Here is a 22,976-nt window from a genome sequence, read left to right as displayed (position 1 = left end):
CAATTAAAGGAGCAAGGACCAAAGTTTCATTACAAAAAAGACAAAAAAAAACAATGTGTTCTTATAAAATAAGGTTTTAAACTTCGGACTTTACAGGTAAATTTCTAAAAAAGGGATTTTTTTGTTTGTTTTAAATTTGAATATATTATTTATTGACCTTTTCTCTTCAATTTGTGATATATAAAACTCTCCGACATAAATTAATTATTTACTTTTTAAGAGAAAGTTGAAAATGGGTGACACTTGGGGGGCGTGAATTAAAAAAAAAACGTTTGTCTAAATAATTATATTCGGTTTATTGGAAAGAACATAAAATTTCACATTGACCCTGAAAATATCGTAAAAATAGAATCAATAGAAAAATTTTGATAGATTTTTAAAGTTTAAAAATTGAAAAATATTGGGTTCGGAAAATTCATTACTGTTTTAAAAAAATATATATTTCTATTACTTTTAAAACAACTGTAATAGTTTATTTTGGAAGTATAATCCATAAAGAAAATAAATAACCCACTTTTAACAGAAATTACGAGATTTTTATATTGTATTCGCAGTTTCGTGTTAGGGGTGTCAAAAATTCCTACAAAAATTCTGATACTGCTAATACAGTGGCGCCCAAAAGAAAGTCCGCACTTGTCATTTTTTTTCCAAAACCGCAAATTTAAGCTAAACTGAATGTAAGTGCTTAAAAAAGCTATACCTCACTTGACTCGCCTTTCATTCCTTTATAATTTTACTTGTTCATATTTGATTTTTAATTGAAGTATCCTAGTGTTTATGTCAATTTAAAAAATATGAACAGCCAAAATTATAGAGGAATGAAAGACGGATCAAATGAGGTATGGGTTGTTTAAACAGTTACATTCAATTTAGCTGAAATGTGTAGTTTCTGAAAAAATGATAAATGCGGACTTTTTTTTTAGCGCAACTATAAGCAGGGTGGACGGATAAAAGTGTCGTTCTAAAGTTTTTTTGTTTTTTTGTTTTTCTTTTTTGTTCTGAAATCTTTTTTGTAAAAAAATACTACAGTTTTATTTCAAAACTTTTATTGAAAATATCAATTCAGGTGAATTGATTATAGAGTAGAGCTGACATTTATTCAATGTAGCCGCCTATAGCCTAATCACCAGTTCGATACAAGCGCCGACGGGAGCTTTAACTCTTTGGTAGCGCTTAGAGCGGCTGCTCTGTCATCAGTTGTATCATATCAGGATAGTTGTAGTACCACGTCACGCATGGAAAGGGATCATGCTGCTATCTCTGGTGGGCTTTCACGAAGCTACAACTTCCTGGGCAGGACTCGGCTAATACACTTATTGTGTATGTATCATTGTTGTCAAAACTGGCCCACATTGCTCAACATTTTCGCTCCAACCTGAAATTAAACAAAACGTAATGAAATTAAATGAAATGACAACCCCAACAAATACCACGATCAAATCATACAACTACACACACAAACCCAATTCGCCTCCTCCCTTGAGGTTTGCATTCGCAAATATCCGTGGGCTTAAAAGTAATCTAGATGATGTAGAATCTTACATCTTAGTAAACTTCCCGGATGTCTTAGCATTAATTGTAACAAACCTACACTATTAAAAACCCTCTAACTACTTTAACAATATCAGGATACTTTCCTCTATGCTGTGAGGACTCGAATAGATATATGCACGGGCTTGAAGTCTATATTCGAAACACCCCCCTTAACTAGAGAGCAACATCTGGAATCGAATGACCAGGCCTTTGTGTGTTTTCGGCTAGCCTTTCATCATTACAACAGTTACTTATATTTTCTCTACCGTTCACTACAGATTGTGCAGCTGCCATTGCACAAAGGCAGCATGCATTCCGCTATTTCGTACGTCATAAAGTCAAATACAAATAGGTAAAAAAAATATATAGATGCTAAAAATCATTGTAAGAGAGAAATGGCGACAGTCAAAAAATAAATAATACTAAAATAACCACGTAATGCATAGAATCGCAGAAGACAGTAACTATTGATTTCTGGAAAATTTATAATAGTGTAGTGAATAAAGGGCCATCAGTAATTCCCTCATTATCCAACAACCAGAAGCACCACTTTGTAAAAACTAATCTTTCTGACAAACAGTACGGATTTAGAAAATGTCGTTCTACTGTAGATATTCTAACAGTCATCACTAAATGCATATACCATGTAATGGATAAGGCGGGTGAAACCAGGGTTGTAGTCCTCGATATAGCCAAGGCCGTTGACACATTCTGGCGTGAAGCGTTGCTAATGAAAATTAAATAATACGGTATAACTGGACGAATACTAACTATAACCAGATTCTTCTTAGACAATAAGACTACGTTGTCATTGAAGGGCATTCATCCAAGCAGCATAACATTAATGAGGGGGTTCCTCAACAGTCAATCCTTGAACCACTATTATTCTTGTCCCATCGCCACAATGTTGCCTTACTGCGTCTGTTTTACAAGTATTTTACTCGAATCTGCTCATTGTACTTGTGCCCTCTCGACGTACATATCCCCAAAACCCGCTTAGCAACAAAATCCACCTCTTCACTGTTGAGGTCCCTAAATGTCAGAAAAATTTCTATTCTAATAGCTTCTTCCTTAGAATGGCTAATCTTTGGAATTATTTTCCTGCTACCTGCTTCCCTAACTCTACTGATATGCAGAAGTTAAAATACAACGTAAACCAACATCTAAACTTTCTTGGCATAGTCCCAATTAGTAGGCCCTTGCGTCCAGTTGGCAATATCCCTTGTTTAAAGAGAAGGTGAGTAAAAAAAAAAAAACAAATGGAAGAAATGCATCAGAAACTTCGACAACAACACCCAGTATAAGTTAACAGAAAAGGCCCAATTCTCCTCCCCGACAATACCCGACCGCACGTTGCTAAATTGATCCTGCAGAAGTTGAAGAAATTGGGTTACGAAACACTGCCGCATCCGCTATACTCTCCAAACTCACCTACTGACTTTTTCAAGTATCTTAACAAATTTTTGGCTGAGAAATGCTTCAAAATCCCAAGCGATATCTAAAATGCCTTCAGCAACCCCATCGCCACCAGAACGCAAGTTTTTTTTTACGTTGCTGCCATAAATACACTTGTTTTACGTTTGCAAAAATGTGTTGATTCTGATGCTTATACCGATCAATAAAGTTTTGTCTGAATCGAGATATACTTATTTTAATTTAAAACTAAAAAACCGCAAGAATTTTCTTGTCAAGCTGATATATTTGGAAGTTCAAATAAGGTACTTTCACTGTCAATCACATTTTTTGTTCTGCAAGTCGTGTCACGAAATTTTATAGTGGCATTAATAAACCTTGGATAGGTAATGAATTCTGTACCTGTATGCGAATATTCGAGTTGTGGTGTTGTGTATGGGTGGCTTGTGTTTTAAACTATCGTATACACGTCCAGCAATTACATGGACACTAGCAGAAGTGTCTAAAACGAAACTTACTGGTGGATTATTCAAAAGAGCGATGACTTCCGGTGTTTTAGGTGGCCTCGGGACTTTAATTTAGAACAGATTTATCACTAGATGCAGAAGGGGATACAGGAGGGTGGGTGAGATGAATCTCTGATCATCTTCACAAAATGGTCGTCCAGGTTTTTGTTTGGTGTGAAATTATCTCTTAAAGAAACACATGTTCCCATACAGTAGTTCTACAGCAAACCCCACTCTTCCTAATGGCTCATTTCTACTTGTGCAGCTGCCATTGCTCAAAGACAGCAAGCATTCTGCAGGTGTATCCGACATGTCCAATACACAGACAAAGGTATATAGAATTTAGAAATATTTGCAAGAGTGAAATAGCCGCAACCAAGAGCAAATATACTGAAATCACCAGAAAGCGCATTGAGTTGCAGAAATTAGGAACTCGCGATTTCTGAGAAAATTTATACTCGCTTGGTAAACAATGGACAATCAACAATTCCCCCACTATCCAACGAGCTTGAGGTTGTTTGCACAGTAACCGAGAATGTTAACCTGCTTGCCCGACAGTTCACCTACAACTTAAATTCAGTTCCAACAAAACTGTCCCTCCTTTTGCGGACATAAATAACACTCAATGATCTGAAAATCACCCCTTCTCATGCTCGCGATGTCATAAAAAAAAGAATCTGAAACCTTAAAGGCGTGTGGTCCTGATCTCATCCCTGCTATACTATTAAAAAATGGTCTGCTGAGAATGCTACAGTTCTCTCCAACTCTTCAACCAATGCCTTAACGAATCTTATTTTCTTGGTTGCTAGAAAATTGTTTCTGTGCTGTCAGCTTTAAAGAATTTCAGCAAAAATTATTGTCTCATGCGCCAAAATCCCATTGCTAAAATCTTTGAGGAATTAATAAAAAAAAGCACTAGTCTACCACCTCATAAACACTAAACATCTTTCTGACCGACAGTATGGATTTAGGCAAACCCGCTCTACTACGGATATCAACGGTAAACTCTTAATGTATATGCCACTCACTGGATAAGGCAAGGGAGGTTAGAGCAGTAATCCTAATTTAGAGCTTTTGATAGAGTTTGGCACGATGGTCTTCTCATAGAAATTAAATCATATGGTATTACTGCATGATATAAATGTGGGTGTGCCACTAGGGTCGATCTTTGGACCTTTGTTAATCCTGATATTCATAAATGATTTCACCGATGAAATTGTCTCCGAGATGGGTATATGTACTGATGACAAGGCGTTAAATAACAGACAGGAGATAAATCGAGTCAACACATGTGTAATGAAATGGCTGAAATCTCAGAGGAAGATGTAAATAGATAGTAACATTCAATGCTACTAAGATTAAACTGCTTTCTTTTAACAGAAATCTTCTCAACCACTGATTGTCATGGCTAATGATATACGACCTGAAAGATCTCCGTGATTGGAAGTATCATGTGCATCTACAGAGCCACCATTCCCCTATTCATCGAGTATTGTTTGGGCTTGTGCATCTGTCCTTAGTATTTCATACTTAGATAGAGTTAAAAAAAAAAATCGCCAAACTCATTTGTTCCAAACTCTCAACAAAACTTCAATCTCTCTCCCATCACCAAAATATTGCATCCATCTTTTTCAAGTATTTCAAATGGCATGTGCTCCGACAAACAAAAAAATATACCCTATCGGTGCAAATACCCTCGACAAACCCGACAATCAGCAAAATCTCACATCTACACTGTAGAGATGCTCAAATCCCAGAAGCATTCTACTCCAATAGTTCCTTTCCCGAACTGCTGGATATTGGAATTCCCTAGCAGGTCCCTGCTTCTCTAATTGTACTCACATGCAAAAATGTATGTGTAATGTAAAAAGACATCTAGCTGCTCAACTCCCTACATAGTAACCCTGTAAATTTAACCCCTTACTGAGCCATATTTGGCGTGAAATAACTGTAAAAAAAAGTATATATATATATATATATATATATATATATATATATATATATATAGAGAGAGAGAGAGAGAGAGAGAGAGAGAGAGAGAGAATAAATAACAAAAAGTTATATTCCAAAATTCATGATGTTAACCATCTTATAATTTATTCCTTTAATTCAGTTGACTAATACAATTCTTGACAGTATCTGTTTCGTAGCGCAAAATCAATCACTTAATTATTATATCAATCAGTGAATCTATTATGCCGTTAACTCACCAGAAGAAATAGCGACAATCAATTCGTCAAAAGGAATTGAAGTCTGATATAACATGATTAAAATCCGAAAATTGGAAGAGACTGAATACCTTTTTATTTTTTCCATTACGTCATATTGAATTTTTATCAAACCTACAATTAGATGTGACGTAATGGAAAAATAAAAAGGTATTAGGAAGTAATTATAAGATGGTCAACATCATAAATTTTGGAATATGAGAAAATATATTTCTACCGAAATATATACATATATATATATATGCGTGTGTGTGTGTATATATATATATATATATATATATATATATATATATATATATATATATATATATATATATATATAACTCTGCGGATTAAAGATTACCTAACACATCAGTTTTAGAGTATTCTGTCGAATAATAAAAACTACTTGTAGACTTTTATTTTACAAGTGTGTTCGTATTATATATATATATATATATATATATATATATATATATATATATATATAATATGAAGTAAAACTGTTGTTATTGAAAATTTATTATAATTTTCAAAAAAAAAACATTACAAATCAATAAAGAAGGTATTTTAATTATCCAAGGAGTTCAAATAAGCAATCAAATCTTTATTCCATGGAGTTTCGAAGGATGCAATTCTTCTCATCAGAGGGAAGAGAACTACAAAATATACAAAAGATTTTGCAGATTTATGCATTGAAGGAATATGAAATTAATCATACTTGCATTAAAAACGTTATTTAACAGTCAGTGATAGTTTATGAGATTATAAATATATCTCTTATTTATTTTATAAGAAAGCCAGAAACGGGAAAAAGGAAGAGACAGAATATGGTAAAAATCCAATGACAAGGATGGTACAATCCAGAACAGGGTCTCAATGGATCCAATCCGAATTTTTATTTAAGTCGTGATTTCAGAAGTAAAACAAAAACTATTGTACTTAGATCAGCTATCGAAACCGGAAGCAAATCCGTAGCTGATGACGTTACTATTGTACCAACATCACACGTATAGGAAATTATATAAAGCAAATAACAGAAGATAAATGTACAAAATGTATGACAATTTTTTTACATTTCCATCCATTTTTGACCCCTTGAAATTATTTTCACCGGCTAAACACCCATAAGAAAACGGTCCACGAAAAATCCAATTATTTGAAATCCTTACTGTCATTCTGGGACTTTCAGTTTCGGAGAGATAGAGTTGGAAAATATGGAGACAGACAGACACATTGCCTTATATATATATATATATGAATATTAGAAATAATAAAGGTTTCTGGATAGACCCTTGAGGCACTCTCGCATTCATATCATATATATATATATATATATATATATATATATATATATATATATATATATATATAAAGCTAAACATCTCTGTGTGTGTCTGGTCACGAATATGCTCCTATGTGGTTTACTATTATAGAAAATGATCACATATAATGATAGAAAATGTATCGAGACACAGGAATAGGTATGTTTGATCTGGCATAATGATGATTCATTAAAACTGTGATGTCTGCATACGTGCCTGGTCCACAAAGTATGAAAAAAACGTTTACAAATGTTTTTGATATAGATGTACATAAGAATACTTTGATGTTTCAACTTAAATAGGGATGGTATAATAAAATTGTGGGGTCTGCGTTCGCGCCTGGCCTCCATAGAATGGAAATAGGCACAAACTTTAATAAAGACTTTTTATATCTATCTGCATAAGTATACTTTGATAATTATGTTTCAGTGTGAAGAAATGTGGTATAATAAAATTATGGGGTGTTCGTGCGCGCCTGACCTTCATAGAATGGAAGTATGTCACAAAGTTTAACAAGGTTTTTTAATATAGATCCACAGAATATTGTGATAAGTGTTTCAGTGTGAACAGGTATGGTATAATAAATTATGGGGTTTATCTATCTTATTTTTACTTTCATCATATTTTGCTTTGGTTTTGATACCCCCAAATTCGAAGCTATCTCTTTACAACCCTTCCTTTTCATAAGCTATCATACTTTCATAAATCAGAGTCCATTTTCTGTAGGCTGTTTTTGAACCCAGTCAACGACGGGTACTTTTGCTAGTATATATATAACTTGTTTTTAACTATTTTTCAAAGTGTTTTTAACATGTTTTATTAACTGTTTGCTCCTATTATAAGCTCTATCTCCTATTTAGTTTTATCGAGCTTTTACTTTTTGGCTGAGATAACTTTATAAATATTAATTCTTTAATATTTACAATATACTTTAGTTCATCTTGGATCATTTTGGTTAATTTAATTGTAATTTTTATTATATATATATATATATATATATATATATATATATATATATATATATATATATAGTACGAAATAAGTAACGCCCTTTTTTATATGTTATAATGTATACATGTATATTTTCCTTAACTAATTTCTTAACATTTTTATTTTTCAGATATTTCAGAAAACACATGAGATTAACAAATGAGCAGAAAGCAAAAGAAATTCCATTATCCAGACAATAAAAATGCTGCTAATAAGTAATAGACAAGAGTCTAAAAGAGCAAAGCTTCAGTTAACTATTTATAAAGGTTCTGTGCTCGGAATATTGCAGATATACGATAAACTCATTAGATGTAATTACCTAGAGCTGTATTAATAATCGTTTCTGAAACGATCGTACATATTAATTTGATTTTATTTCTCCTTATGAAAACTTTTCACAATTATTAATCCTTCGTCCTTTACACACACACACACACACACACACACACACACACACACACACACACATATATATATATATATATATATATATATATATAAGACCTTCTTTATGTCTCTGTCTTTATTACTGTTCTCGTTTTTGTAATTCTGTTGTGCACCTCTAAACTGCTCCGCCCTGGCGTTGTTATAATTGTTATTGTCGTTGTCGTTGTTGTTGTTGTTGTAGCTGTTGTTATTGTCAGTGTGGTGTGCCGTGTCGTAGTGTCTCCGTTTTTATCACCTTTCTGCTCGCCGCGGCGCCTCGCCGACATACTACTGACTTATTCCCACGCTCATAAGAGACACACGACAAAATATCGATTAATAACCCTTATTCACCAATACAATTCACGAGAAATATATCTTCTTCCTATGTCTTTCTGACTGTTTGTCTTTCTCTCTCTCTCTCTCTCTCTTTCTCCCTCTCTCACTCTCTCTTTCTCTCTTTATATATATATATATATATATATATATATATATATATATATGTATATATATATATATATATATATACGGACATGTTTCGTCGTTTACGACTCATCAGCTGGGTGAACTCCTAATATATTTATGTATACTCCTATAAATTGGAGGTGGGTATTTATATTCATATTAAAAACCAATCTTTTTTTCTATTTATTAAAAAAGAAAATACAACTTTCTTATATATGCGTCATGGAATTGTATTCATCTGAAAAATATCTACCTTATTTGCATATTCTTTTAAACATTCATTTAATTAATTTCCTATTAGTTTTTTCCCCCGTTTTCTTATGGGATGATCATTTTTAGTTAACTTTTATAATTATGTCCATTCTTATTGTTATTCTACATGATTTATATTTGCCTAATATTTGCGTAAACGCTTATAGTAAACACAAACCTCTTTCTATATATATACTTATGTATGCGTATATATTTTTGTTTAAAAAATTGGGTCTACAAACTCCTCTGTCAGTTTTTGGTCTACAGATATGAAATATATAGGGTATTCGAACTAATGCGAAACTTTATGTGTGGGTTAAATTGTAAGCTAAATGTTTTGGTTTCGATTCTCGGAGGTGACGCACGAGTCATTTTTCTTTTTAACTTTTTAAATCATTAATATATATTGGGTCCAATATCATATAATAATGAATACGGAATCTGCATTCATTAAAATATCATATTTAAGCGTATTTTACAACCGGGCCATGCAGGGCGACCTGCTAGTATATATATATATATATATATATATATATATATATATATATATATATATATATATATATATAGCTTAATGTAAAAGAAAAAGAGAAAGTTCAATTCCACAAAAGGAGACTTATCCGAATAATGCCAAGCTCAACAATTTTTATTGGAGCTTATATTATCTTTATTATTATCATTATTATTAATGCATTGTTTTTAACGCTATTACTATTGTTATGACTATTGTTTTTAATTATTATTATTATAATTATTATAATCAGCATTATAATTGCTGTTATTATTATTATCCTCGTTATTATCCCCGTCATTGCTACCATATAACATTATGTCCATTTTCACGGTTATTAACATTAACTTTGAATTTATTTTTATGACAACTATTGGTAATATTATCTTCGATGTTTATTATTAATGTTTACCTTTAATTTTGTCTTTATCTTTATCATTATTTTTATCTTCAATTTTACTTCGATTTTATTTTTATCTTTATTATTACTACTATTATTATAATTTTCATTATTATTATCTTTCGTACTATTATAATTACCCTACTATTATTTGGTATATTTTTACCACTCTCATAAGTAGTAATGGTTTCCTTACTCCTCCACTTTGACATCAATAGGTATACTTAACCTTTTGCATCAAGTTAAGCGCACTCATATCATTGCCACCCTAATCCCTATATCATAACGAAAGAAACTTATAAATATATTGCCGCATATTACTTTTCAGTTTTACAACCTTGAATAACCACCCCAAATTATAAGCCGCCATTTACCGTTTAAGTGGCACCAATCAAAATTACCCACTCCATAGAAAATAGACACCCTACAAACCGTTAAAATAAATTACCATGCAGCAACAATATATATATATATATATATATATATATATATATATATATATATATATATATATTTAACCATAATACATATAACCCTTAATCTCACTAATATGTTAAAGACCATATACAATCTTATATATCATACTATATATAACAAGCTTCTCCTTATTTATTTGGAGTTCAATAAAGCTTCCCCCAACATTCTATAAGTCCCCTAAATCTTTTTCGTCCCTAATGAACCCTTCGCTAGACGCCGCATCTTCTCCATACTACCTAGTACCTTGTCTACTCTTCTGATGAGAAGCATTAGGCTTCGAAATGCCCTGGTATGAAGAGTTCCTTCTATCCCCAAAATTTTGCCTGTATTCCATTATTCAATAAATGAGCCATTCTATATCTACCAATATATAGTTTTGTGTCTTCATTACATACTCTTGTCCTATTATATATATATATATATATATATATATATATATATATATATATATATAATCGCAATCATGAAGGGAAGATTTAAATTCATGATTAAAAACGTTTAAAATAAAGTCAACGGGGTGAAGAAAAGAAAATGGGGGAGTCAGCTGACCGGTTTCACCACCGCTTTCTCAAAGCTGAATCGAGAGATTTATTTTGAAAAAAAAAACGAGTGGGAATCGAAAATATGTACAAATAAAATCACATTGCGTGATGTTATGTATGGAAAAAAGCAAAAAAAAATGGGGGAGCAATTAAAATAAAGCAACGATATATTACTCGAAGTCCCTAGAGACTAATTACGCTCAAACCCAACAGGCATTCCTTCTGTTTACAGAGAGAAGACCTTCTCAGTCGAAGGTGAACAGTTTCCAAGATCTTTAAATGAAATAATAAGTAAGCAGGACTAAGAATAAAAATGAGTACCTGCTAAAGTTCGCTGCACATGACGGATTTTTTTTATAAGATGGTCAGTGATTGAAGACCCGTATTTGTTGCCTAGTACGTGTGTTGTTTGGTATGTCCCATTGCTGATTTTGGTAGGTACCTGTTGTTGGACTCTTTCATCCAATATTAATGTTGTTCTACCCACATAGTTGGCACTGCAACTACATTCAAAACCGTAGGTTTGCAACAACTTATTATGTCAAGATTATTAGTCACTATTTTTTGTAACTCTAGAACGCCTATTTGGACACATTTAGTCGTTATGATAAACTCCTACATTTCATCCTACGAGCAACCTCATCCTAATCGCATCAATCTTTAGAGAAAGTAGTTCCTATCTTCCCTCTGAATAACAAGTATTACAACCCACCCACCCCACTCATCAGGGGGAAGATTTCTGCACTTTCAACAGATATGGAATTTTATCCTTATTAACTGGATCATATACTCAAGGTCATACCATGACCTTTTCATTTCACAATTTTAAAATAATAAATGCTCTTTTCTCACGTTCCACCAAATTTCATTGGCTGAGAGCTAACAATTCGTTCATTCCAGAATCTAAATCTTATTACAAAAACGAACGCTCCAGAAATTTTTCAAATAGAGGCAATCGTTTTGAATAAAATAAACCAAATACAAACATATTTATGGTTTTATTTTTTTTATTGTTTTATTTAATAATAGATTTTCCCATCCATAAATCTTCTTATTATATCTACTAAGTTGATCTTAAAGATAGCATAGACCGAACAATTATATCCTCTTTACAGCCCCTTCGCCGCTTTCTTTATGTCACAATTCCTTAAAACGCCACTAGCAAAAGGTCGGAAGAAGATCACGTTTTTAACGGTTAATTTAAACAAAAAGTCTCTTGAACGCTGAAGTGTTTAAAGCTAAAAGCCCTTTCAGGGTTTGCATTTGAAATTGGGAACTTTTTCGAGATAATTTGGTGCGATAACAATAATAATTTTATCTTTTTATTAGATTAAATTGCTAATAACTACATTTTATTTCAGTACTAGCGAGGGGTACCCGGCGTTGCCCGGGTGTTTGTAGGTGTGTGTGTGGTGTTAAATAAAAAAGAAACCGGGGGGTTAGGATCGAAGCCGAAGCCCTGAGGCGAAGTTTGAAAATAAAATCGGCTAGCCAGAATGAAGCATTGTTATAAGCGAATAAGTGAAAGATGTTTGAAAGTCGTCGAGCGTTACGACGACGACGATGACGATGTAAGCATTGTTATAAGCGAAATAAGAAAAGAAAACAACGTTTTAATTAAGCGGGGGCGGGTAATGAAAACATCGAAAACAAAAACACAAAATAATCTAACGTAAGGCAAACGAACGATGAAAACAGAAAACGAACACGTGAAAAATGGCTTAAATAAGCCTGTTTCGATATTAAAATTTAAAAAAAATCGGTGAGTACTCGGGTGTTTTGGGGTGTCGCTAAGAATAAGCGAAATAAAAAAAACAGGTGGGTACCCGGGTGTTTTTGGGTGTCGCTAAGAATAAGCGAAGTAAAAAAAAAAAAAACAGGAAAACGAACGTTGCGAGAAAAATAGCTTAAATAATACAGGGTTCAATATTTAAATTTAAAAAATCGAAAAAAAAACATCTCACACCACGATTTGAACCCAAAACGTTTAGATAATGAACAAAGGCCTTAACTACCTGGACTAAACCGACGCATCTGTAACTTGTTCGGTTTTTCAACTATTTAAAGTAAATCACGTCACGACGTCATGACGTCATCTGACCCATGTGTTGTTGACCCCCCCCTGTCGAAAATTGTCGATTTCGGGGTGAAAAAGTTAACGTTTTTCTTTCTATCTCTCTCACTCTCTGTGTTTGCGTCCCTCTCTCTCTCTCTCTGTTTGCGTCTCTCTCTCTCTCTCTCACTTCGTCTTCTTTACTCTAAAGACTGTTACTAAACAAGAAAATGGCGTCTGGCTTTTTTTTTTATAAAAGCTTCGATCGTTATTTTTTGTAAGCGTATTCTTTTTACTTCACATTTTTGGCTTGTTATTTCTCGTTTAACTATCGTATCTAACTATTTTGAATGTGCTAATAACTTTGGTAACGTTGTCATAGCGTAGAAGTTCATAGTTTAGCTTGTGTGAGGGTTAAATTTTTTTTTACCGATAACAACAATTTTTAAATTCAGACTGCCATTAGAGCTTGCTGACGTCAAGATCACGTGACATGACTGAGCGGGTTTTAAATACAAGTTGACCCAAAATAAACGGCCCCGTGTATGCTTTATGTAGAAGAGTTGGCACCCATATTTTTGGGGGCAGTTATAAATCGATTTAAAAATATGTAATATTTAAGATAAAAATGTCACTTTTTTGGGCCCCCCTGCAGAAAATCGATCAGTTGACGCACTTCTGATGGGCCTTTTGGGCTAATTTTTCGATATTTGTCGTCCGGAGGGTGGGGCTTTCATATGATACCAAGGTTGTGAATTTTTGTTCCGTCGGTCAAAAGTTTTTAGCAGACACACAAACATACATACATACATTTTCGCTTTTATATATACAGATTTCATTTATATTTTTATCTTTTTGATTAGGCAATTCTATTTATTTTCAGTTAGTAAGAGGGGAATCTATCACCATACTTTCCCTTAAACACGTCAATTGGACATCTATTTTCTAATTTTTTTTTAATTCAATTTTCATCCCAAACAAGGCACAGTGCCACTTGAAAGTAGGGTGCTACTATCGTGGACATAAGTTGCAGGGATATTATGAAGGGAGATGAGTAGCAAAACGTCTTTTCACATTACACTTAAACTTCTGCATGTCAGTACAGTTGGGAAAGCAGAATCCCGAAAGGAAGTTCCAAAGTCTAGCAGTTCTGAGGAACTATTGAAGTAGAAGCCTTTCTGACACCTAGGGATCTCTATTGTGAAGGGGTGGGATTTAACTTCCTGTCGGATTTATCGGGGGTATTTACAACAAGGGGGTACAAATATTTGTAGTTCGTTAGAGCATTAACCATTAGAGTAAAACAGGCAGAGGGATGCAACATTTCGTCGGTGGGACAGTGGCTGAAGCCTAGATGACAGTTCAGGACCTATAAGGTTGTCGACTCTCTTTTGAACCCTGTCCTTGAGTGAGAGACAAGTAGCAGATGCACCAGCCCAAATGTGACAACAGTACTCCATATATGAATGAATGAGAGCCTTATAGATGTACAGGATACTTTCAGGCGTAAGTAGTTGTCTAACACAGTAGAGAGAGTCCACCTTCTTCACAGCAGACTTGGCAATGCTCTCAATGTATCTATTCCAGTTCATGTTCCCTGTAAACGTTAGACCGAGGAGTTTAAAGGAACTACTTTCGGGTAATGTGTTCTTGCCCATTGCTATTGGCGGTAGAAAAGGTTTCCTGTAATTATTGAAGGAAACAAGCTTAGTCTTAGTAGAATTGAATGTGACCATCCATTTTTGTCCCGATTCCACTACAGATTGGAGGTCTTCCTCTTGTGTTTCTGCCATTCCTTAGATATGTGTTCATTTGTTTTCGCCTCGTGCCTATTATAGAGCGTGGTGTCATAAGCAAATATACCCATCTCCGAAACAATTTTATCAGGGAGGTCATTTATGAATATCAGGAATAATAAACGCCCAAGTAATGACCCCTGAGATACTTCCGTATTTATATCATATTGTTTAGATGTACAACCGTCGAGCAGAATCTTAAGAAGGATTTAATTATTTCTTCCAGTGATACCATATAGTCTAATTTTCCATAGAAGATACTCGTGCCATACCCTATCAAAAGCTTTAGATATATCGAGAGCTACCGCTCTATCTCCCCTGTTTTGTCTAGTGAATGGTATATATGTTCAGAGATTACAGTTAGGATATCTGCCGTTGAACGGTCTTGCCTAAAGAAAATCATTATTTTTTTTAAATTATTTTTTTGATGGAGAGTAGACAATGCATTGTGGATACATTTTCGGCAGCTCCCGTTACTCTCACTTCTTTTTATTTGTCCATCAGTTCGCATTTTTTAATGAGTGAGTTTTCTGACAAAGGGAGAAGAAAAGTTGGCAGTATTTTGCGTGAACAGTCGCCAATATGTCGGAAATATTCTGTTTCTATGTCTATCCTTGTGGCCATGTCACTAGTAAGGGTGCTGGCGGTAAACGTTTCATCTGGGCTGACGTTATTCACCTGATAGTTCGGGACGCGAACCTTGGATTAACCACTAAGGAGACTGTCCTATCAGCAGGCGCAAAGTACTGGGGCTGCTGTATTGCCATTTGGTGAATGAAGTCTGGAATATGCAGTAGCTTCTAGTGAGACCTCTCGATACCATACTAGTGGGTAATTGTTACGACTTTACCTTATCATGTGCTACAAAAAATACATTTTTTGTTCCTTTTTCTCTCTTACTTTCCCTCTCTGCCCTACTCTACGCAAGTCTGTCGATCTATTCCACAAATCCCAAATCTCCATCATGAACAGTTTCCAGAAAAAATATACGATTAAACCCTAATCTCCAACTTCCAACTTAGAACCGTACTACCATATATCCTTCGCCAACATCAGGAGTCTACGTTCTAACCTTCCAGAGGTTGAAACCCAATTAAAAGAAACAAAAAAAACTATTATTCCTCAGTGAAACTGGCATTGGATCAACTATTTCCCTAGATGAGTTCGTAATTAAAGGATACTCTAACTTAACTTCCAAAGCTGACTTCTACAATCGCTATGGGCATGGAATATGTGCCTACATAGCTTTCTAGATGGCTTTCCATGTGGTAGGGACATCGCCAGAGAAGATCCTAACTTACCTTATATTTGCTTCCGGGTTGCACTTACTCACACTACTGCGTTTATATTTGCTCTCTATCGCCCCCCCCCCAATAGCGGAGTTACTATCTTTAAAAGTATATCTGAGAAAATTGACCACGTCCTGTCTGCTTATCTTTCAGCTAACATTCACGTATGTAGAGAATTCAATGTTCACTATGTGGAATGGTTAATCGACTCAAACAAGACCGATGATCAGGCAAGGTTCTGTCACGTTTTTGCCATTGCTTATGGCCTCACTAAAATTGTTCACGAACCCGCCTGTGTGACCGACAATGACGGCCAGTATGCAAGTCTCTTAGACATTTGTCTCACAACTTGCCCTGAACTATGTTCACTTTCCTTTCTGTCCCCACTGGGATCTTCCGACCACTCTGTTGTATCAGTTAAGATAAAAATGAAATGAAATAAGTCGTCAGACTTGCCTCTCCATCGTACAGTATATCGATACTCTATATATGACTCGGATAACTTACATTTATATCAGATCTACCTCTGCGTTTCATGTTTAAAAAGGATGTGCTCTGTATAGTATCAGACTTGACGGAATGGTTAATTGTAGGTATAGACCGTTTCAGACCCTCGAAAAAGTTCCAACAAAAACCTTACAGCCAGCCGTGGTTCTCTCCAGAATGTGCTGCTGCCATTGCGCACAGAAATCAATTTTTCCATTGCTTCCAACGTAATAGAGGTACTGAGACGAAAGCCGCTTTCAAGACTGCCAGCAAATACTGCAAAAAAGTAATAAAGAACGCGAGAAAGTTGTATGTTTAGACCGTCAAGTCCAAAGTAGCTGAGTAGCGGCTTGGTTCCCACCAGTTTTGGAAAATAGCAAACAGAATCCTGAACAGATCGTGTGCGCTATCCCAACTATCATCAATTGACCTGAGGTAATCTCGTCAGCATCAGAAAAAGCCACACTGTTTGCCAAGAACTTTGCAGCTAATTCTACCCTTTGTGACCAAGGCCGCCAACTCCCAATATTTCCTCCTGTATCAGAAAACAGGCTATATGATATACAAATATCTGTACGAGATGTTGCCAAGCTAATCAAAAACCTTGATTTCAGTAAAACAACTGGCCCTGACGGTATTCCAGGTATAGTGCTCAAAAAACTTCAACCAGAATTTTGCCCATACCTAAAAGCTGTTTAAGCGTAGTTTTAAGGAGAATTGCTTCTCATCACCCTGGGAAATCTTATAAGTATGCCCTGTATTTAAGAATCCAGGTGACCAGTCATCTCTCTCTGAGTACAGGCAAATAAGTCTCCTGTGTGTCATGAGTAAGTTGCTGGAATCTGTGTAAAATAGAGAAGTCAACCATCTCTGCAGAAAATAACCTTCTTAGTGACATGCCATATAGTTTCCGTTCTGCTAGATCTACAGCAGATGTGCTTACAGTTATATCTCATAAGATTAACGAATCTCTCGAAGGGGGCTTCCTTTCTAGGGCAATTGCTCTTGACATATCAAAGGCCTTTGATAGTGTATGGCATAAAGCTTTACTTTACAAGATCTCCAGCTATGGTATAACTGGAAATGTCTTCTACCTTATTAAATCGTTTCTCTCTGATAGGTTCATAAGAGTAGTGATTGATGGGCAGAAATTAGAAGCTCACAGTATTTATGCTGGAGTCCCTCACGGGTTCATCCTGGGACAAATTCTCTTCCTGATCTACGTCAATGATCTTCCAAAACACATCCTTTAATCGTTTGTAAACATTTATGCTAATGACACTACCATATATGGTAGAATACATAAAAGACCTTAAACGACCAAGTACTCTTTGATTCTCTCTCCTCTGATCTTGAGCACGTGATACAATGGTGAAAGATGAGCCTGGTTACTTGTAATGCATCTAAAACCAAGCTTTTATCTTTACATCATCAACGCTCTGATCTCCATATGGCATCAATTGAATGGCTCTCGTCTTGGAGAGGCTTCATGTTTTGACAAGTTTCTGGGCTTGACCTTTACTCCTGATTTGAAATGGAATGCATACATCAAATTCGTTGCCAAGGTCGCTGGAAAAATGATTGATGCTTCTATCGATCCAGTAGATATCTCATTGCTGATGCAATTCTCTACCTATATAGGAGCCAGGTACGTCCAAGGATGGAGTACTGTTGCCACATCTGGGCAGGAGCTGGTAGAAGCAGCTTGTTCTGCCTTGATAGAGTTAAAAATAGACTTCGTAGCCTCGTAGGGGATGCCCTTTTCTCTTCCCTGCAACCTCTTTCTCACAGAAGATATGCTGCGAGTCTGTCTCTACTCCATCGTTACTTCCATGGCAAGTGCTCGTCTGAGCTCCAATCTGTGGCCCACCTTGATAAAGTTTCACGAGAAACACTCGTCTAGGTGAAAACACTATCAATAATTTTCACCACTTTTTATCTGTGACAAAGCTTCTTTTTAGGACTTTCCAGCTGGCTAAAATATGGTTGTTTTCAAGTCCAACGTAAACAAGTTCTTGATGAGCCGTTCCACTTAAGTTAACAAATTTACCGAATTTCCAGTACTAACAATTACTTATATTGTCCAATTGACTACTGTACACTCTTTAACCCTTATCCTCGATCGGACTCTGGGCCTTCATAAGTGGCGATGGCTATGTGAAAAAATAATTAGTATATATATATATATATATATATATATATATATATATATATATATATGTTTTAAGAAAAATAGAAAAACCGAATGAAATTATTAAAAAATCAACGTTTCGTCCTTATTTCAGAGGATATCTTCAGGATAATTGAAATAAAAATGTAAGAAAAGAAAAAGTCATAGATCGTGCGAAAAATATGTACATTTGTTTTGTTTTGTTTTTTCTTCTGCAAACCTACTCATTTTCCTGAAACATTCAAGGAAAAACGGCTAGCCAGGATCCGCCCTGATACCTTGCTCTTTGATTATTATTTTCCCTACATATTACATATTTATTTTAACGCATTTTTTAAAAGTGTATATATAGACATCGAACAACCCAACCTTCACATACGCACACATGTTTGTCCTTCCCGACATGGGTAGGATTCAAAAACTGTCTTTTTCGCACGATCTATGACTTTTTCTTTTCTTACATTTTTATTTCAATTATCCTGAAGATGTCCTCTGAAATAAGGATGAAACGTTGATTTTTTAATAATTTCATTCGGTTTTTCTATTTTTCTTAAAATATAACGTCAACCACCGCTGGTATTTTTCATTCCTTATACATACATATATATATATATATATATATATATATATATATATATATATATATATATATATATATATATATATATATATATATATAATAGTACAAAATAAGTAATGCCTTTTTATATCTTATAATGTTTACATGTATATTTTCCTTAACTAATTCCTAAATATTTTTCGTTTTCAAATATTTTATAAAACCATGATATTACCAAATGATTAAAAGCAATTCTATTATCAAAACATTAAAAATGATGCTAAAATTTCAAGACTATTATCAGCTGAATTTAACATCTCAATAGTGCAAAGCCGAAATATCCCAAGCTTGATTTGAAAAATTGTAATCCACAGGAAGTGTAAGTGATGCTAAAAGAGTGGACATACCAATTGCTGCAACAAGCTTAGAAAAGTCCAATGAACTATAAGAATCGTTGCTGTGTTCTCTTAAAAAAATAAGTAGGTGTTTTTTTTTCTGCAGAATTAGCAATCAGTGATAAAGAGTGTTTGCAAAATGTTGAGAAGTTAAAGATGAGACCTTACATTGCACGTGTGCTTCAAAGTTTTCATGATTGAGATCAAGATAGACGATTGCAATTTTTGAAATTTTTATGAATAAAGTTAATGAAGATATAACTTTTCTCTGAAAAAAGCGTGGTTATCAGATGAATCAACATTGAAGCTAAATGGGCGAAGCAATCGCCATAATTGTGTCTATTGGAACAATGAAAATCCTCATGTCATCTTGGAAAAGGATATTAATTTGCCAGGAGTAACAATTTGGGACGGCATTTCTCGTATGGGATTAATAGGGCCAATATTCTGTGAAAGTACCGTGAATCAAGATAATTATTTGCAGTTGCTACGAACGGAATTTTGGTCAAGAGTTGAAAATCAGAACATTTTTTTTTTCAACAGGATGAAGTTCCACCCTGTTATGGGTTAAGAGGTAAAAAAAATGGTTAAATGAAAAATTTGAAGGTAAGTGGATAGGACGAAGGGAACCAATTGAATGGCCATCACGATCACCAGACTTAACACCACCAGATTTTTGTGGAGTTTATTGGAAGATAAGTCGAAAACAATTCGTGAGTTAAAGATGCAATTTCAGATAATTTTCACAGAATTACCATAAGGTGTGTCGAAAAGTTTGTAAAAGTGTCGATGGTAGAGTTAAAAACTCTATGAAACATAAAGAACGTTTTGAACATCTGAACTAGATTTTAAAGTTTAGAGCTTTGGCATCATTTTTCTTTCTTTAAATTTGGTTTGATTTTATTTTTATTGGCCAATTTTGATACCAAAAAACATTTTTTTTTAAATTTTATTAAGATCTTTGATACATTTTATTAAGATCTTTGATAAATCTTGTATTTACCTATTACATTTATTTACGTTTGAAATGCATTCATATTAAAAAAATAAAAGATATTCAAAAAAGTTGTAATTTTGTTTCACTCAATAAAAGGGCATTACTTATATTGTACCCTGTAAAACACTTCTCTACGAACAAGTTAGACTGGGCACATTAGCGTAAGTTGGAAACATATGAAGATCTACGAGAGGAGTGTATCAGAAATGGCTGGAAAACCGTTGTATTTCTTGTCAATGTTGGATGCCGAGGTTTTATTGCGAACTCAACCTCCGCGTTCTTTAATAATCTTGATCTTTCTCCGTCAAACAGGTAAAAATGCACAAAGAAAATACAAGACAATGCTCTATCTGTATCAGCGTGGATATGGTAATCCCACAGATTGACAACAATTCAACAAAGTCGAGTGGTACAATGATATACTGCTGGGGTGCTCTGGGATAGGGGTGATGATGCTTCGACCCCGAAACCATTCCTGAACCCCGATTCATCATCTGATGAAGGCTTTGTTGGAAGCAATAATGCTGTAAAAGCAACAGTTATATATATATATATATATATATATATATATATATATATATATATATATATATATATATATATAAATAAAGTGGTTAGAGCACTGTACAAGTGGTGGGCGGATGTTTGTTTAAATAGACATTTACGGCCGCCGCTCCCGTGGGTCGATCGGTAGACTTGTTGACTGTCAACGCGATTATTCTAGGTTCAATCCTCGGCTCGGGAGATGTGCTAGTCTAGCGGCACTGATGAGTTGTGATACAACGAAACAGGACTCTATGTCGATAACCATATATATATATATATATATATATATATATATATATATATATATATATATATATATATATAAATGTAAAGTTGGTTCGTTCTAAACAAATAAAACCATGTTTATACGTTACCAATTTATTTGAAATTTTCAGACAACCCATTTTTAGAGTCGAGGTATGTTTTTATGTTATTAAAATAAATTTAGCTAATTAAAATTAAAATATTAAATAAAATAAATATATTTATTTAATCGTTTCTGCGAATCTGTTCTGTTGATAAAACTGAACTTCCGGTTCGATTCATTTCACAGCCACGAATTGACGAAAGGTTTCATTTTCTGTTAACTCGATAAGTAAAAAAAAACAAAAAAAAACATATTTTATTTGTTTATCTTCCAAATTTTTTAATTTACACATCTTTTCTTTATTATATAAGGCCAAAAAAAAAGTTTGTTGCTTGCTTTTGAGTTTTTTTTTTGTTTTTCTATATAAGATTACTCATGCAGAGAGTGATCCGTGCTGAAATAATGTTATTATTTAAAAAGTCATTCTTAACATGGGGAGGTAAGGATGTTTTGTACCTATTCTGTACCTTACAATTGAATAAATAAAAAAAAAACATATCGTAAAACGTTATTTAAACGTGGACATATGATTTAAAAAATAGCGCGGATAGCTCTCTGCATTAGCACCATTTTTATTTATTGTTGTTGTTTCAAGAATTTTCGGCCAACTATTCCTCTGGCCTTCATGAAAAGAAGTCCTTTTATAAATGTCAGTAACTTTTTTCTTTTATTATTCTTAAAGAGTAAAACTTTTCTTATTCATGAAAGGAGTTAAGCCTACGTAAATAAATAAATGTTTGTACACGTGACAAATTATCAATAAATGGTTTAGTTACTTTTTTTTTAAAAATGTTTGTAAAAGTGCGAAAGGCGACGTTGCTGTATACTCCCATGCTTAATTTCTATACTTATAGGTTTTTGGAATTTTTTTTCACTGGATTATTATTGATTGGACACTAATTAAACAGATTATTAAAAAAAATGTAAAAAAGAAATCATTATTTCGACATTTGAAAGTGGTGCTCACTTTTTAGTTACAACGTTCTGATAAATCAGTCACCCATTTTGTAAGCAATAAAAACGCGGTATATCAAAACCATAGAAAGTAAAAATAATGAGTCTCTACCGCATTTGTAAGTCAGAAATATATTTGTTTCTCAAAGAAAAAAAAAATAGAGAGAACAGGACTTTTTTTATTGTTTTCATAAAAATAAAGTTTCGAGATTTTTAATTATTTTTTTTTTTTTTACTTATTTAGTCAGTTTGTGGTTTTTTTTAAATTGTTTTTGTGAAAGGTGAGTTTTTTTTCAAAACTTTTTTGTTTCTTTTTA

The sequence above is a fragment of the Euprymna scolopes genome, chromosome 23, assembly GCF_053919585.1.
Source record: "Euprymna scolopes isolate OS-2025 chromosome 23, ASM5391958v1, whole genome shotgun sequence".
Lineage (NCBI taxonomy): Eukaryota > Metazoa > Mollusca > Cephalopoda > Sepiida > Sepiolidae > Euprymna > Euprymna scolopes.
Note: the sequence above shows the minus strand (reverse complement) of the source record.